Source organism: Saccopteryx bilineata, chromosome X, assembly GCF_036850765.1.
Source record: "Saccopteryx bilineata isolate mSacBil1 chromosome X, mSacBil1_pri_phased_curated, whole genome shotgun sequence".
NCBI lineage: Eukaryota > Metazoa > Chordata > Mammalia > Chiroptera > Emballonuridae > Saccopteryx > Saccopteryx bilineata.
The window spans coordinates 66082106-66097135 of record NC_089502.1 but is presented as its reverse complement, the minus strand read 5'-3'; the positions used below and the strand labels follow the sequence as shown (position 1 = coordinate 66097135).

Below are 15030 nucleotides of genomic sequence, written 5' to 3'. Positions count from 1 at the left end.
TAGCCTTTAAAATCAGATGCTCCATTACTCCCACCTCATCCACATTCAATACCAGGTTGTCACAACAAGAATATTCACTCCTATAGAGGACCTCAGGATCCAGTGATATTTACTCAAATGTAAGTCATTTTGATCTGTATAAAAACAAAAATATTTTCCAAACTCTGTAGAACATTAAACATCTCAAAAACAAATGCAATTTATTTGTAATTTGAATTTGTAATTTAAATAGACAAGCAGCCATACTGTTTCCCCAATTTATTACCAAATAGGGAAAAAACAATTTTCTACAGGAGACTGTAGAAAGCTTATCAACAATTAAAAAGGTAGTAATAATAAATTCAGATACTACAAATCCCAAATGAACAGACTCTCTAAGTGAAGAATTCTTTAAAATTACTTGCATCTTCTCAGCGAATAATGAAATAAATCACATTAGAATATTCTTGGCAAAGAGAAATACCAAAGTGAGTTGCTGTATTCACCTGTTCTCAGAAAATCACATGGGTCCTCTCAAACCTGTCCTTCTCTTTCTATACTAATGACAAAAACAGCTCAGCTATGAAAAACTGAACTGAGAAAAAAATATTTTCTCTCAGAGCCTTAGATTTGGAAGTGGTATGGGAAATGAACATATAAGTACATATCGTTTAATAAAAGAGTTGTTATCTGTCATCAATAACTCTATTAAGCATACACCTGTTCCTCTGCGTTAATCTCAAGCCCAATTAACAGAAGTCATGGCCTGATGATGAAAGATATACTGAAGAATAAAATGGAAAGATAAAGAAGAACAAGGTACAAGCTAAGTGAAAAGAAATATGGGTGACATAAATTAATAACAAAACATACATAAAACAAAAGTTTTCACAACAAATTTGATAGTATTATAAAATTTCAAATAGTCTCCAGGATGCCCAAATATCATCTAGTACACAAAAGCACTAAATTTATACAGTACCTAAATGTTAAAAACGTTTAAGAAGTTCACATCTAAGAGAAAATTTTCTCTTAAGTGAGCTCCACATTTATATGTTAGCCACTGACAGATACAGAAAAAAGATTTCTTCAATTTCATTTCACTTTCTTTAAATAACTACAGAAAATTAGATATAAACTTAGAGGTAGGTCCACATCTGCCTAGAATACAGGTTTATGTCTGTATATTGAATAAAGTCTATGGCAAATAAAAGAAACCTCCCAGTTCACCAATGAGGCAGAAAGATTCTAAGATGGGCCTCTTCAATCCTCACCTCTTGGTGTTCATGCCCTTGCATAATCCTCATCCCTTTGAGTGTGGACTGCATCTGTGTCTTGTTTCCAATCAATAGAATATTGACTAGATGACGAGATTTCATATCCATGTTATATGAAAGTCAAGAGATTTGCCTTGCTGGCTTGATTAAAGTGGTTATGTTGAAGAAGCCTACATAGCATGGCAGCCTCCAGGCACTGACAGTGGCCTCCAGTTAACACTCAGCAAGAAGCAAGACAATTCTTCCATAAATCTGAGAAAGTTTAGAAATCGATTCTTCTCCATTCAGGCCACCAGATAAGGATGTAGGAAAGCTGAAAACTTGATCACAGTTTGTGGGACCCTAAGGAGAAGATCTAGTTGACCAATGCCTAAACTCCTTACCCATAGAAACTGTGAAATAATAAATGTGTCTTGGTTTAAGCTGCTAAATTAGTGGTAATTTGTTATGCAACAATGGATAATTAATACCATAAGTATTACTATTGCACAAAAGTATGATTTAAAATTATTCTAAGAACCTGGCTGGTTTGCTCAGTGGTAGAGCACTGTCCCAGTATGTAGACATCCCAGGTCCAATTCCCAGTCAGGGCACAGAGGAGAAGCACCCATCTGCTTCTCTACCCCTCTCCCTCTTGCTTCTCTCTCTCTCTCTCTCTCTCTCTCTCTCTCTCTCTCTCTCTCTCCCCCTCTCCCTCTCCCTCTCCCTGCAGCCATGGCTCAATTGGAGCAAGCTGGCCATGGGCACTGAGGATGACTCCATGGCCGCCGGCCTCAGGCACTAAAAAGAGCTTGGTTGTTGAGCAATGGAGCAACACCCTAGATGAGCAGAGCATCACCCCATAGTGGGATTGCCGCGTGGATCCCAGCCAGGGCACATGCAGGAGTCTGTCTCTGCCTCCCCTCCTCTCACTGAATAAAATTTTTAAAAAAAGATAAAATTTTTCTCTAAAGAAAACTTTCTAAAAAAATTATAGTTTAATAGTTTTAGAATATATCTTTACTTGGTAAACTCATGTTTTGTTCTCATTTGGCAAACATAAAGCTATAAATTACATAGTAGTCAATGAACTAGAAAAAAATAATAAATCAGAACCAAATTTCTGTTAAACAAAAATAATAATAGGACTAACTAATTTTCATTTTAATTAACTTAAGATTAAGTGGTTATATTTTTATCCTTCTTTTTGAAAGAAAAATCAATTACAAATTTAATTACAGAGCACAGAGACCATAATGTCATGTTCCTTTAACAATAAGGGATATTTCAGTCTTAAGAGCCATCTTTTTAGACATGATGCAGTTTTGTTGCTATAGCAAGCAGAAGATAAAATATCCTGGGATTTGCTTTTTCAAAATAACTCCACCATAGGTGAGGATTAAAGAAACTGGAACCTTTTTATACTGTTGTTCACAATATAAAATGTTACAACTGCTATGAAAAACAGTATGGCAGTTACTCAAAACTTAAAAATAGAATTATCATAACGTCAAAAAATTTCACTTCAGGGAACAGGCAACCCTTGAAGTTTGCTGGGGTTAGGGGCAATGAACTTCACAGAATTGAAAATCCACATACAATATCTGACTCCTCAAAAACTAAACTGGGACTAATAGCCTATTGACCAGAAGGCTTACTGATAAGTTGATTAGCACATATACTGTATTCTTACAGTAAGTTGAGGAAAAAATGTTATTAACAAAATCATAATAGAAAATACATTCACAGTTTTGAACGTATTTACTGAAAAAAAATCCATGTTGAAGTTGACATGTGCAGTTCAGGTTTCAAGGGTCAACTCTATATACACAAAAGAATTGAAAGCAGGGTCTTGAAGAGATATTTATAAACCATGTTCAAAGAAATTTTATTCATCATAGCGAAAAGGTGTAAGCAACCGAAGTGTCTGTCAATAGATAAGTGAATAAACAAAATGTGGTATATACAAAGAAATAGTATTTAGCATTTAAAAGGAAATTCTGACACATGCTACAACATGGATGAATCTTAAAGACATCATGCTAAGTGAAATAAGCCTGTAACAAAAAGACAAATACTATATGAGTCCATTTATGTGATATATCTGAAGGCGTCAAGTTCACAGAGACAGAAAATATAATACTGGTTGCCTGGAGTTGGAGAGAGAGGAAATAGACTGTTATTTAATGAGTAAAGAGTTTGTATTGTGCAAGATGAAAAGAGTTCTGAAGATTGATTGTACAACAATGTAAATGTAGTTGACACTACAGAACTGTACAACTAAAAATGGCTAAGATGACAAATTTTATGTTGTATAACCATTTTAAATGCTATAAAAATAATAAAATAATAATTCTATCATATCTGGCAAATTTCTTGTCATATGCATCTAAATAGACTGCTGCCGCGCTTTACTCATGAGACAGGCATAGTAGTAACATTATGAAAAGAATAATGCTTTGGTTTCAAGCCAACCTAGATTCAAGTTGCGAAATGATCCTTTTACTGCCTTGAGAAAGTTTCTCCAACTTTCTTAATATCCATTTATTCATCTGTAAAATAAGTAATTTAGGGTTGTTGGCAAGATTAATATAATGTTCTTAAAGAGGCTAGCACAGTGTCTGATATGTGCCCAATAAATACCTGATGTGTAAATGTTTTCCTGCCAAAAGAAAATTTAAAAAATGTATGAAATACTTTAGATAATAATTCACCAAAAGGTGAATAATGCTACCTGTATACAAAATAATATATCTGTGAATCAAACCTTATTGCTACTTCACCATAAACTACTCATTTAATACTTACAGTTTGGGCATGTCATACTATTGTGGGACAATTACAGTCACTGTTCCAGTGAACGCAATGTTTGTATATTTTCAGAGTTGTTTTAAAAAAAAATACGTGACAGGTTATAAGCAGCAAACTCTAAAATATTTATCTAGCCTTTGGTCTAAAATACAATGTTTAAATAATTATAAATAATTTTGGATGTCAGAAAAATGGCAGCATGGGAGATATCCTTGATCTCACCCCTTGAAGTCTCAACAATTTGAACAGCTATAATTCAACAAAAATTACCTGTTTTAAAAAGACAGATATACCTCAGAGATCCACATATAGACCCATTTAAAGGTGGGCAAGTGGGAATGAATTGGGTAGACAAGAAAGGAGAAAAGCTAGATACAAACACACAGTTGGGAACTCAAGGTGGGGCTCAGCCTGCAGAGGGGGGGGAATCAATTTATGGCTGTCACTCCCTTCAGCTGAGAGGAACAGAGAGATGCAGTAAGCATTCCTGCAATAGTGGGCAGTACGAGTTATGGCTGAGTCAAGATACCTAGGCAGGAAACATAGCACCTTGTGGATGTGGTTGTTGGGCGGACCACATTCCAGACAGAGAAACAAAGCTATGGAACCTGATTGCACCAAAACCTCCAAGAACTTGCCTCCCTTCATCCATGGTATCAGATTACAGAGCACATTATCTGCAAACCTGAGAACTTGTACTATAGAACCCCCTTTTTTCCCAGAGGAAAGGGTACACTTTGTGACTAGTCCTGGGGTTGGGGAACAGGGGCCCCATGAAGGGTGAAGGTCACAATTACAAGAAGGGAAAAACAACAAAGCTGAAAGGCCAGTATCCCCCAACCCAACCCACCCTCATGCATCACTGCTATGCTGATAGTAGCATCTGGTTGTGGGGGAGAAAAATGGAATTACATTGGTTTGTAGCCTCGTCGTCTACCGCACTGCCCTTTGGGGTTGTGGCTCTGGGACCAGGGCAACAGAGCACAGGAGAGAAAATTACTTACACAGGGAATATTACCACATGGAGATCTGGAAAGTCAGAAGAGTGTAAGAAAGCTAAAAACCTATTATTCAGCACCACACATAAAAATAATACAAAGCATCTTCAGATTAATCTGCTAGAGAAGTGCCACTCATACATAGATGCCTAGACAAAGAAATAATCCATTAAAAGCTATGAATAGCCAAGGTAGTGAGTCAGCTCAGAAAGGAAATGAAAAATCTTCAGAAAACAACCTTAAAAACATGGAAATATGTGATTTAAATGACAGAGAATTCAAGATTGCAATTCCGAAATAAAACTTAATGAGATACAAGGAAATAGAGACAGGAAACTTAATGAGCTCAGAAACTTTACCAACAAACAAAATAAGTAGTTCATCAAAGAGATTGAAAATTTTTAAAAGCACAAAACAGAAATTCTAGAGATAAAGTATTCTATAAAAGAGACCGAGCATGAACTAGCGACACCTTCCACCCTGACAATTACCACACTGTTGCCTGTTTCCATAACTTTTTTTTAATTCATTTTAGAGAGGAGAGGGAGAGACAGAGGGAGAGACAGAGAGAGAGAAGGGGGGAGGAGCTGGAAGCATCAACTCCCATATGTGCCTTGACCAGGCAAGCCCAGGGTTTCGAACCGGCGACCTCAGCATTTCCAGGTCGACATTTTATCCAGGTCGGCGCCACCACAGGTCAGGCCTGTTTCCGTAACTTTTATTTTCTTTTTTCCCTATCCCTCTCCTGCCCTCAAGCCACCACACTGACACCTGTCACCCTGCTTGTTATGTATGAGTCTGTCTCTATTTTGCTTATGATGTACAAAAACTTGACATTGGGGGGGTGGTGAATATAAAATGCAGTATACAGAGACGTGCTGTAGAATTGGGCCCATGAAACCTGTATAACTCTGTTAACCAGTGTCACACCAATAAACTCAATTTAAAAGTGAATGAAGTAGTGATCATATGAAGTAATCAACCAGATAGAGAAAAGAATTAGTGATATGGATGATAGAAATCTAGAAAAGATGCAGAGGGAAAAGAGACTTGAGCATTAAAAAAAATGAAAGAATTCTATGAGAACTGGCTCCATCAGAAAGAAAAGGTATGCATACCAGAAGAAGAAGAAGGGAATGGAGAGCCTATTCAAATAAATATGTGATGAGAATTTCCCAAACCTATACAAAGAGCTAGAGCCTCAAATCCAAGAAACAAACAGAACATCTAATTACCTAGAACAACAACAACAAAAAAAGACCTCTCCAAAGCACACTGTATTAAAACTGTCAAAAATTAATGACAAAGAAAAATTCTCAAGACAGACAGAGAAAAGAAAAAGTGACATATAAAGGAAAGCCCATTTGGTTATCTTTGGACTGCTCAGCAAAAACTCTATAAGCTAGAAGAGAAAGAGACCAAATATTCAAACCACTGAAAGAGAGACATTACCAGTCAAGAATAATATGTCCAGCAAAGTTATCTTTTAGATATGAAGCAAAAATAAAGAATTTTCCAGAAATACAAGAGATGAGAGAATTACTCACCAGAAGACCTCCACTGCAGGAAATACGCAAGGGAGTTATTCTACCTGAAACAAAGAACAAAAGGTCACAAAACTACAGGTAAGTTCACCAACAAACTTACAACATAAATAGGGGAGGGGTAGAGGTCTAAATTTTGAAAGGAGAATGGAAATCAGATGTATCCAACAGAGAAAGGACTACTGTATACATGAAACTTTCTTCTTCATAAATCTAAAAGTAACCACACACAAACATAGAACCCAAAACAGAACTCAGAGCTTAAAACAAAGAGGAAACAAAGGGAAAAGGTACTGAATATCACATATACAAAAAATATATACACACACACAGGAACACAAACAAAAAGAACCAAGGGAGGCACAGAGTTACCAGGGGAAAAAAAAAGATAAAATGGTTATAGGAAATCCTTATGCATCAATAATTACCCTAAATGTAAACAGCCTGAATTAAAAAAATAAAGAGGCACAGAGTAGCAGATTGAAAAAACAAACAAACAAGCAAACCAACCAAAAACCAAAAAACAACCATACGCTTCCTTCAGGAGACACATATCTAAGCTGCAAAGACAAAGTCAGACTCAAAGTGAAAGGGTGGAAAATGATTCTACAAGTAATGGCATCCACAAAAAAGCAGGTGCAGCCATACTGATAATAGAAAAAATAAATTTCAAAATAACAAAAGTAACAAGAGACAAAGATGGACATTTTGGAATGATAAAGGGGACACTACATGAAGAAGACATAACACTGCTCAATATATGTGCACCCATCAGGGAGCAACAAAATATACAAATCAACTGCTAACAGAACTAAAAGGGAGAAACTGACAAAAACACAATTACAGCAGGGGATCTAAGTTCCCAATTGGCAGCTATATAGATAGATCAACAAACAAAAAACCAATAAAGAAATACCAGATTAATTAACGCATTAGACCAAATGGACATAATTTACATTTATGGAGCCTTTCATCCCAAAATCAGATTATATACTCTTCTTCAGTGCATATGGTACATTCTCAAAGATAGACTATATGTTGAGTCGCAGAACCAGCCTCAACATATTTAAGATTAAAATCATACTCAGCATATTCACTGACTGCAATGGTTTGAAACTAGAAATCAACTCAAAAAGAAACCCACAAATATGTATAGGTTAAACAGCATACTACTAAAAATGACTGGGTCAAAGAAGAAATAAAAGTTGACACCAAAGGAGATACAGAAACAAATGAGAATGACAATACAATATACGAAAACGTCTGGAGTGCAGTGAAAGCAGTAATAAAAGGGAAGCTTAAATCATTACAAGCCTGACTTCCCCCCTCCAAAAAAATACAAAACAAGAAAAAGGCCACTTAAATAACCTAATGTTACATCTTTTGAAAAGTAGAAAAAAGAACAGAAGCAACCCAAACTCAGCAGAAGGAAACAAAATGCAGCAGAAATGAATGAAGTAAAGAACAGAGAAACTATACAAAAAATTAATATACAACAAAGCTGGTTCTTTAAAAAGGTTAATAAAATTGAAAAACCCCTGGCTAGACTCAACTAAGGAAAAAAGAGTAAAGACTCATAAAAAAAATTTTAAATGAAAGAGAATTTACCATAAAACAAACATCCCAGATATGCAAAGGATCATACTGGAATATGAGGAAAGACTATATATGCCACCAAATTCAATAACATATTAGATATGAATATGTTTCTAGAAATACACAATCTTCTTAGATTGAATCATGAAGAATTAGAAAATCTAAATAGACCAATTAACAGTCAACAAATTGAAAAAAACATTAAAATATTCCCCAAAAGCTAGAGTCCAAGATCAGATGGCTTCACTAGTGAATTCTACAAAACATTCAAAGATTTGATATCTAGACTTCTCAAATTCTTCCAAATAATTGAAGAGGCAATACTTCCTAATACATTTTATGAGGCCACCATAATACTGATACTAAAACCTGACAAGAATCACACACACACACACACACACACACACACACACACACACATCAAACCAGTATCTCTGATGAACACAGATGCAAAAATCCATAACAAAATGTTAGCAGATTGAATTCAACAATACATTAAAAAATAATGTATCACAATCAACTGGGCTTTATTCTAAGGGCACAAGAATGATTTGTCATGTGCAAATAGATCAATGCAATATACTATATAACAAAATAAAGGAATTATGATCATATCAATAGATGTAGAAAATCATTTGATAAAACATAACATCCATTTATGATTGAAATACTCTATAAAATGGGTATAGAAGGAAAGTACCTCAACATAATACAAGCCATATATGACAAATCCTCAGCCAAATTCATACTCAATGTTGAAAAACTATTTTCCTCTATAATCAGAAACCAGGCAAGGATATCCCTCTCACTACTCTTATTTAACACAGTTCTGGAAGTCCTAGTCTGAAAAATTAGGTGAGAGAAAGAAATAAAAGGCATCCAGATCAAAAATAAAGAAGTAAAAGTGTCACTCTTTGCAGATGACATGATTCTGTATATAGAATTTCTATATATAGAAACCCCTAAAGAATCCACCAAAAATGATTAAAACAAGAAATAAATACGGGAAGTTGCAAGATAAAAATACAAGTACAAAAATCCACTGCATTTCTATAAACTATTGATGCAACATCAGAAAAATACATGGAAACAAAATACCTTTGCAATTGCAACCAAAAGAATTAAATACCCGGGAATAAACTTAGCAAAGGATGTGAAGGACGTATGTCCCTGGGTTACTAATTAGATAGGTTCTGTTGGTTTGTTCTTAAATTGAATTTATATCTAAGTTGGAACTAGTATATTTTCCTATTCAATGCAACTTAGAACAGCTGTTTGTCTTAGCATAGTATTTAATTTTACCTTTCTACACATATAAATACTTAAATATGTGCAAATACAACCATCTTGGATTATGCAGAAGATGGTGTACTTGTTGGAGAGGATGGAACTGGTGTTAGAGAGTCAGAGTTTGATTCTGCTCCTGGATTCGGTTTCTTGCATTGGCATCAAGGGAGGTTTGTACAGAGCTTTTTTCTCATCATAAATGGCCCTGTAGCATCTTGGCCCTTTGGTAACTGTAAGACAAACTCTGGTGAACCTCTCTGTATCAGGATCTTGCTCCTCTAATTTTGCCATTCCTGCTGCAGTGAGTCGAAAAGCATCAGCTCTTTTGTAGAAAGCTTTTTCAGTTCTAGAATTTCTAGGTCCCAGTTTTCTTCCTTAATGCTGCCATCTGCTGCTCTAGTTCCATAAGGTCTTAATTGGTTAGTTCTTCACCGTCGAAGTCGAGTAACTCTATGATATCATTTTCACTGATGTCCAACTGTAATTGATGACCAAAGCCCTATGGTGCTCCATTCGTGAGAACAAGTTGTATGTAATTTGGATGTTTGTAACTCGAGGACTTGACTAAAACTACAAAGCAAAATTAAAAGAGAGTGAAAAAGACACAATGAAGTTGCCTGGCTTGTAGTGGCACAGTGGATAATGTGACTACCTGGAATGCTGAGGGCACTGGTTTGAAACCCTGGGCTTGCCCAGTCAAGGTGCAGATGATAGTCCATGAGCAACTAAAGTAAGGCAACTATGACTTATACTTCTCACCCGGCCTTGTGTCTTTTTGTAAAATCAATAAATAAAATCTTTAAAAGAAAAGACACAATGAATAAGAAAAAATATTTCAATTTCATGGTTTGAAAGAATCAGCATAGATAAAATGGCCATATTACCCAAAACAATATATAAATTTAATGCAATCCCTATCAAAATTCCAATGTCATTTATTAAATGAAATAGAACAAAATATCACCAGATTTGTATGGACCCTCAAAAGACCCAAAATAGCCAAAGCTACCCTAAGAAAAATAGAACAAAGCTGGAGGTATCAAATTACCTGATCTCAACTTATACTATGGAGCTATGATAATCAAAAGAGCATGGTATTGGCAGAAAAACTGACAATACAGACCAATGGAACAGAATTAAAAGCTCAAAAATAAAACCACATGTGCAGTGGTGGGATTCACATAATTTAACAACCGGTTCTCTACCCTAATGGCTGTTTTCAGTATAAAAAAATGATATATCAAAAGGTAGTTTGTCATTTCATGCATTTAATACTTAAATAAGAATAATAAACGAGATACACAAAACTAGATTTTGTTATGAGTTTTGAAATATTAATAAAAATATTAAATACCTGACCAAAAACAATAAAACTGTTATTTAAGACAGTTTCATATTGTTTTTCTTTACATTTAATTTTTTTTTATTTTGAGATAACTATAGATTTGCATGCAGTTGTAAGAAGTAGTACAGAGATCCAGGATATCCTTTACCCAGATTTCCGCAATAGTAACATCTTGTAAAACTATAGTTAATATCACAACCACACTATTGGCACTGATGATGATATTGATTTCTGTTATCATATTCTTCCTTTTCCTTACTTTAGATTTGTTTTGTCCTTCTTTTTTAAGTTCTTTATGATTGAAACATAGATAATTCATTTGAGAACTTTCTTCATTCTTAATATATTTAATGCTACAGATTTCCCTCTAAGGACTGTTTTAATTGTTTCCCATAATATTTCTTCATTTATTATTTTCTTTTTCTTTCAGTTTGAAATGTTTTCTATTCCTTGGGAGTTCCTTTGAGCTATGGATTATTTAGAAGTGGGTTAATTTTCAAATGTTTGGAGAATTATTTTTGCTATCTTTCTTTTACTGATTTCTTGTTCAATTTCATAATTTCTGACAACATACTTTACATTTCAGTTCTTTCAAAAGTTAAGGTTAGATTCATGGCTACAAGTTAGAGTTTAAGACCTTGGCCATGGTTTATCTATTGGTTTGATTGTCACAATTTTTGGTTTACTGATTAAAATCAGACACCTACATTAACAGATCAGGGTGAACTCATATTTCTTTTTGACTAGCATCCTCACTTGAAATTTTTTCACCTATGAATAGAATGAACATTACAATGGGTGCTTAAAATATGTTGTTGCACAGATGAACGTTATAAAAGTAAGGAATGTAAATTTGTGATTTCCACATTAGGCAGCTGACCAGGTGCCCACTTTAGAGAGAACCCTGTTTACAAGTGCCATTCTAACAACTGGTTTGCTGAATTCAACAAAAAATTAGGTGTCGGTTGTGCAAAACTGGTGTGAACTGGCAGAATCCCACCACTTCACATGTGTATCGGTAAATAATTTTTGACAAGTAAGCCAAAAATACACAAAGGAGAAAACACTTTTCAATAAATAGTGCTGGGATGATTGGAAAGCCCCATGATAAAGATTAAAGATAGACTCCTGTTTTTCCCCATGCACAAAAATTAATTCAAAATGGATCAAAGTCTTAAATAAGAGATTTGGAACAATAAATTATATACAATAAGACATAAACATAATACTAAACTTATGGACCTTGGTTGTAGAGAACATTTTATGAATTTAATCCTAAAGGAAAGGAAGAGTAAAAATAAATACATGAGACTGTACCAAACTAAAAAGTTTCTGCACAGAAAGAAAAATGAAAACAAAACTAAAAGGCAACCAATCAAATTGAAGATGGTATTTTCAAACAATAGCTCTGACAAGGGATTAATATTCAAAATACATCAACAACTCATACACATGTTATCTTTGAATATATGTATCTTGATTTACTGATGTCACCCCATTAAAAAATAAATAAAATTATTTAAAAAAACAACTCATACAATTCAACAGCAAACAATCCAATTAAAAAATGGACAGAGGACATGAACAAACACTTCTCCCAAAAAGACATACAAATGGCCAAAAGATATGTGAAAAGATGTTCAACTAAACTAGCTATAAGAGAAATGCAAATCTAAATAACCTACAATGAGTTACTACCTCACACCCATTAGAATGGCTATTATTAACAAGACAAGTAACAACAAGTGTTGGAAAGTTTTGAGGATGAAAGAAATCCTCATTCACTGCTGGTAAAAATGTAAACTGGTACACTCACTATAAAAAATAGTATGACAATTCATCAAAAATTAACAATAGCACTGGCAAGTGGCTAAGTGTATAGACCGTCAGCCAAGCATATGGACGTTTCGTTTCTGATTCCTGGTCAGGGAACACAGGAGAAGGGACCATCTGTTTCCCCCCTCCTCCTTCTCCCCATTCTCTCTCTATACCCCTCCCACAGCCAGTGGCTCAACTGGTTCGAGCATGGCCCGGGTACTGAGGAGAGCTCAGTTAGTCCAAATGCAGTGCGTCAGCCTCAGATGCTGAGAATAGCTTGGTACTGGAGCATCAGCCCCAGAATGGGTTGCTGGGTGGATCCCATTCAGGGCACATGTGGGAGTTTGCCTCAGTATCCCCCCTCCTCTCACCTAAAAAATTTTAAATAATTAACAATAGAGTTACTATATGACCCAACAACCCCTCTTCTGAGTATCTATCTACCAAAAAAAGTAGAAAAAAAACTTCAATTCACAAAGATATATGTACCCCTATGTTCACTGTAGCATTACTCTCAGTGATCTAGACGTGGTGATAACCAAGGAGTCCTTTGATAGATGATTGGATAAAGAGTATGTAGTATATATAAACCATGGAATACTACTCAGTCATAACACTACTGCCATTTGCGACAATATGAAAGGATCTTGAAAATACATGCTAAGCAAAATAAGTCACTCAGGAAAAGTTAAGAACCATATGATTTCACTCATATGTGGGATATAAAATTGAAATTCATAGACACAGACAGTATGGTGGTTGCCAAATGGAAGGGGGAAGGGTAATAGTAAAGGGTAAATACTAATAAAAGGAAAGTGGTGATGGGGGATGATTTGACATTGCCTAGTAGGCACTCAATGCAATATACAGATCATGTATTCTCAAAATGTACACTTGGAACCTGTATGATCTCATTAACCAGTGTCACCCCCAAAAATTTGACTTCAAAAATCGATTAAAATGTTAAATACACAAAAAAGTGCAATGTTGGCATAGCTATAAAGGAACAAACTAAAATTATATACTCTATGGATTATAATTGCCACAGTACAACCAGAATTTTGCCTCACTCAGAATATAGTCATAATTTTCTCACATTCAACCTGCAATTACTTTCTACTTACTTTTACTCCAATGTTCCTTGTGCCTGTCTACAATTTTTTTTAAAAAGCCAACATAATGAACTCTTATTTTTCACGCTTTTTGAAATCAAGAACTTTAGAAACTTGTGAAATACACCTTCCTGAAAGCAAGAAGAACAGTGCATTACATTTTAGAAGCTGTTAATCCTAATAAGACACTAATGGGTAAGAATACTTAGTTCACTTTTTGGAACAGGTATAATAGCCAAATCATTTACCATATTCTACGTGTTCCATATTAAGTGTTACAAGGATTTAATACAAAAAAGATTAAAAAAAAAAGTCCAGCAGATGACTTCTAAAAAATGTAGAATCTCATATAAAAACTAAAATAATTATGATACTTCTTATTTAATTTTTAGAGTTTATTGTGATGACATTAGTTATTAAAATTATATGTTTCTTTTTTAATTTTACTTAGAGGATTAAATTTAATGGGGTGACACTGATCAATAAGAGTACATAGGTTCCAGGTAAACATCTTTATAGCATTTGAACTGTTGTTGATTGTGTTTTGTGCCCATTACCCAAAGTCAGATCATTATCCATCACCATATATTAGTCTCTCTTTGCTCTCCTATACCCACACCCTCCACCCTGAACCCCTACCCCTGGTAACATTGGCTTCCAATGTACAATTCTATGATACAATGTATGTTGTATTGTGTGTTTAGCACACCAAGCAAAGTCTCCCTCCATCACCGTTTATTTCTCCTATAACATATCCTGATGTTCTTTTTTCTTCTTAAATCTTTCACCTTTTCATCCAGCCCCTCAAACCATCTCCCCTCGAACAGTTTTCATTCTGTTCTCTATGAGTTCATTTCTACTATTTTGTTTGTTAGTTTATCTTGTTCATTAGACTCCACACATGAGTGAAATATGATACTTGTCTTTCTTTGACTGGCTGCTTACTTCACTTAGCATAATGCTCTTCAGATCCATCCATGTTATCACAAAGAGTAGGATTTCCTTTTTTTTTACAGTCAAGTAGTATTCCATTGTTTAAATGTACCATAGCTTTTTTATCTACTCATCTAGTGAGGGATACTTGGGCTGCTTCCAAATCTTAGCTAGTGTAAATAATGCTGCAATGAACATAGGGGTGTATACATTCTTCTGAATTAGTGTTTTGAGGTTTTTTGGATATATTCTCAGAAGTGGAATTGTTGAGTCATAGGCAGTTATATTTTTAATTTTTTGAGGTAACTCCATACAGCTTCCCACATTGGCTGCACCAGTCTGCATTCCCAC

The 15030-nt window shown here is 34.8% G+C and overlaps 1 protein-coding gene across 6 annotated transcripts in view; it reads right to left on the bottom strand.

Annotated features, from left to right (window-relative positions):
* Positions 1-15030, bottom strand: part of RPS6KA6 (ribosomal protein S6 kinase A6) — a 136556-nt gene that overhangs the window by 106227 nt on the left and 15299 nt on the right. For 3 of the 6 annotated variants that reach the window (XM_066249211.1, XM_066249209.1, XM_066249212.1), the window contains exon 2: positions 6592-6635. The exons of the other annotated variants lie outside the window; for them this stretch is intronic. The gene's annotated coding sequence lies outside the window, so the exon portion shown is untranslated. The remainder of the gene's footprint in view (positions 1-6591; positions 6636-15030) is intronic. 6 annotated transcript variants of the gene reach the window in all.